Source organism: Paramormyrops kingsleyae, chromosome 8 (assembly GCF_048594095.1).
Source record: "Paramormyrops kingsleyae isolate MSU_618 chromosome 8, PKINGS_0.4, whole genome shotgun sequence".
NCBI lineage: Eukaryota > Metazoa > Chordata > Actinopteri > Osteoglossiformes > Mormyridae > Paramormyrops > Paramormyrops kingsleyae.
Window position 1 is genome coordinate 31,584,646 of NC_132804.1, and position 4,579 is coordinate 31,589,224.

Here is a 4,579-nt window from a genome sequence, read left to right on the forward strand (position 1 = left end):
AGGACTGATACTACTATATCTTCCTCTATCAGATCCTGTGCAATGAGAAATTGTGCTACCTATTCTGCTATTGACCATTCATGGTGTTTCTACCTGCTGTGAATTCTCAGACTTTCTTGGTATATGGCACATTAGGCAGTATACCAGTGCATCCTTCTAAGCCCTCACAGAGGAAATGTGCAGGTACATGTGTACTTGCAGATACAAAATGCCCCTAATAAAGACAAGAGGTACCCTCCCTCACTGGAGTCAGATTCACATACAGCAGTCAGAGGTTCCCTCTCTGCAACCTCCTGGTCCAACAAGAAAAACAGGAGCTGCCCTGCCCTCAGCTTGGGACCAGTCTCACCTGATGCTTTGCATCTAGGGTAAAGACTCCAACCCCAATCAGAACATCAGGCCCCAGAGCCCACTCTGTGTGTGGAAGTAAGGCTAAATTTACCTAGCTTGCACCTTTTTCTCCTGCATTACATCAGAAGTAACATCCCATGTTCCCAATGACAGTGTCCATGGTGGGTTCTGTCAAATTCCTTCCAGTTCAAATGACATTGCATCTGACCTCAGCTTTCGCCTTGCAAGCAATGAGCTGAAAAGTACCATATTGACAGTGTTTCCTTATGCTATTGCCTTATGCTTCAAACCTTTGTATTGATATTTTCATAATTGCACATGTCGTGGCGTTTGGTTTGTTAGGCAGGTGAATAGATTGGTAGGTAGGCAAGTAGGAAAGTGGGTAGGTAGGTACAGTAGGCAGTTTGATGGTAGATTGGTAGGCAGGCAGGCATGTAGGTATGGTTGGAAGGTAGGTAGGTTGGTCTTTAGGCAGGAGGGTAGGTAGGTTGGTAGGAAGATGGGTAGGTCTTCAGGCAGGTAGGTAGATAAGTTGGTAGATAAGTAGGCAGATTGGTTGGTAGGTTGGTAGGTAGGCATGCAGGTAGGTGGGTATCTGGATAGGTTTGCAGGGACATATATAGGTAGGTCAGTAGATCGGTATGTAGGCAAGAGTGTCAAAAGGTAGGTAGGTTGGTAGGTAGGTCAGTCAGTATGTAGGTAGGTTGATACATAGGCAGGTAAGCTGGTATATAGTCATCAGCCAGTGTGCAGCCTCCATGACTCAGGATAGAAAGGACATAACGAGGATAATGAGGTCAGCTCAGATGATCTTAGGGATGAAATGACCAGGCACTGACTGTCAGTACATCAACTGTCGCTGCAGCAGAGCAGAAGGGATATTACTGGAGCCCAAGCACCCTGGCAGGAGCCAATCTCCTGCCTAGAGTCTGGTAGAAGCCTCAGCAGTATCAATACACTGAAGAGGATGTTCAGGAACAGCTTCTCCCCATCAAGAATAGATGAGCAGAACTACTGAAATATTACTGTACTTTTTGTGAATAGTAATATGTGTAAGTGTTACTCTCCCTCAATAGGCATGTGTAATCATCCCTTGTCTATTTATGCTTTAATTACTGTACAGTGTTGTTGCTTGTTCAGAGTGTTGCACCTGTCACACATGGCCAATAAAATATTGTGAATCTGGCTTAGCTGCTCTTAATGTCGACACTCTCAGGCCAAATACAATGAGTTCATGCTGACAGAGCAAATGTTTAAATGCCCAAAGGGTGTATCCAGTACTTTGGCAGTAAATAAACTGTGGATACTAACCAATGCCATCAGACACATCCCCCCACCCCCCATTTTGCTGTCCTTTTCATCTGTAGTCACTGCCAGCCCCCCCATGGAGCCCTCAGCAGCTGCCTGGTACCCCAGGGGGGTGGGGGACAATGCAATCAGTCACTGTATGTTCAAAGCCAAACAGCTGGATACAAAGAAGACAAAAGCTATTTAGAGACCATGTCTGAACTATCAAAATGGTTTAAAGCACTTAACTGTGAGGAATTCACCTCGTTACCATCTGTTATGCGTCTTCTGAAGATGTGGGTGCTTGGCTATAAATGTTGATGCTTCATATTTATCATCATTGCAGACAGCGACTACACTCCAACCTTCAGACATCCATAAAAATATGGATTTACTTCTCTTTTTTGAGTATCCTCTCTGATATCATCTCGGCACTTTCTTCTGTGAGAAATTCTTACTATCATTGCAGCACTTTCTAAATAGGACATTTGGGGTCAGTTTTCATAATTTGCTCCCCGATGATAAATTTCATTTCACAGGCAGTACTTGGGTTTGTCACACTGTCACCCAGCTGAAGATGCATATGAAGATGGTGGGACTGGCAGGTCATTAGAAATGTTATGTCTTCTGCCTCCAGGGGCTCATTCAGGAAGAATCACATACCACTGCATAACTCATACCAGGTTAAAGTGCTGAAAATGTAGTTAAGGTTACTGGTTATTCTCTTGTTCTCCTGAGAAGAGGTCAATAGCGTAATTAGGTCCATCCATCCATGTTCTACCTGCTTATCCTGATTTGGGTTGCTAGGGGGCCTGGAGCCTATTCCACACTGTATAAGGCACATGGTCAGGGTGCACCCATGAAGGGATGCCAGTCCATCACTGAGCACATCCATGCACAACCGTCAATGTAGAGCCACCAGTTAGCCTATGTGTCTTTGGACTATGGATGGAAACCAGAGAATTTGGAGGAAACCTACACAACTAACTAAATATGCAAACCTCACCCACACAGAGTAGGTGAGATGGGATTCCAACCCCTAACCATGGAAGGTTAGATAGGTAGGCAGCTTAATCAGGTCCAGCATATATAAACTCATAGTAAATATTTACATACATACATATAGTATTTACTGTAAACTCAGCTTGAAAGCCTGCTCAGCAAGCGTATACAGTCGTCCCTCGCCACTTCGCGCTTCGACTCTCGCGGCTTCACTCTATCGCGGTTTTTGTTTATTCATTAAAAAGTTGATCGAAACAGTGAAAATGATACATCGCTACGCATCGGAAGCATCTTTGCTCTTCGTACGTAATTAAATGTACAATAATAGTATGATATTTAATGTCTAATATGTCTTATTTTCTCTTATTTTTCTCTTGTCTAATACAGTATATTGGGTAATACGAGTGTAATTGTCTTGACTAGTGTTGTTTTCGTCAACGAACCTTTTTGACGTGATGGAGACGAGACGCAACGTAAATGCTGGTCATGTGATGATAACTATAACGAAATATATCGTGTAATATTAATTGTTGACGAATAAAAACGAGACTAAATTTGGTTTACAAAATAAATAAAAACTATACTAAAATGTCTCCATTTTCGTTGACGAAAACGAGACGAGACGTTATTTCCTCTCGTTTAATCGCGTTATTATTATTATGCAGTATTTCTGTTTCCTGTGTCTCCCATTCGGGCGCACAGATGGCGGAGAAATGCGGCCACAAAAACACCACAGACCTTAAAACCTTAAAAGACATCTGAAGGCATTCCACAATGACAATGAGGTAAGTAAAGACATTAACGTAACGTTACTTTCTATTTTAGAAAGCTCATGCCAACTGTGGTTAACATGTTATTGTTAGCAATAGATATTATCCTGCTAGCTTTAGGCGTTTTGGAGAAAATAATATTTCATAAGCATGGACACTTGGCGATCTGTACAAAACATCTTTCTGATAAGATGTTTGATAAGAATACGTCGGTAAAGGGAACAATTTGAAGCAATTTTAGCAAGCTAAAGCTAAGTAGCAAACCTAGAACGACAGCTCAGTTGTCTTGGATCCTGGCGATCTAAACTTATAAAAGCTTTCATTACTGCGTGACTAGATATATGTCTAAAGCGGTAGTGTTTGAAACATTGAAAGAGTGTTTTTCAGAATATCGTGCGTTGGTCTGGCTTGCCAGGCTAGTTACCATCCACGTAGAGGTAGGCTCTGGCTTCAGCTCATGTAAATACCTGCTAATAGTGAAATAATGTTCTTGTGGAAAGGATGTTCGTGAATGATTCAGAGCATGATGCATTTTGATTGGCATCCCTTATGGTCTTGTGAGGCCATAAACAATTGTTAAACAATTGTAGCTGAAAATAAACAACCAATAGTTTCAGTCATTGAGGGCAAAATAGGCCTAATAGCAAGGATTTATGCTACTTAATATTTACAACAGTTAGATTTTCCAGAGGCTGCATCTGTCCTGACATTGTATCTATTCCTGTGCTAGATTCCAGAAACAGCTTCAGTGAAGCAAGTCCCGCGCAAGAAGATGGACATTATTTTATTCATTTATTTTATTTAAATTTTTGTGTACTTCTAAGTTCAAACACGTTTGGTTGGCAAAATAAATGTTAAATTCAAATCAGAGCGTCTTCCATGTCTGGAATGGATGTAAAGTATTGTTTAGTCTATAAGGTAACAATAATATAATAATAAGAACCTTGTTTTAATTGTGAAATGCGTTTGACTAAAAGAATTTTGTTTTTGTCTATTCTATTAGGTACTTATACTATATTGACTAGGTAAAATAGAATTGCATCACTAAAATAAAGAGACTAAAATAAAATTTTCATTGACTAAAACTAGACTAAAATGTCATAAGTTTTTGTTGACTAAAACTAGACTAAAATAGTCATGGATAATTCTGACTAAAATGCTCAGACTTT

The 4,579-nt window shown here is 40.7% G+C and overlaps 1 long non-coding RNA gene across 1 annotated transcript; it reads left to right on the forward strand.

Moving 5' to 3' along the window:
* Positions 1-2,820: 2,820 nt before the first annotated feature.
* LOC140592207 (uncharacterized) lies at positions 2,821-4,287 on the forward strand. The gene is made up of 3 exons (XR_011992492.1): positions 2,821-2,942; positions 3,306-3,425; positions 4,141-4,287. It is a non-coding gene; the product is annotated as an uncharacterized lncRNA (long non-coding RNA).
* The last annotated feature ends 292 nt before the right edge of the window (positions 4,288-4,579 follow it).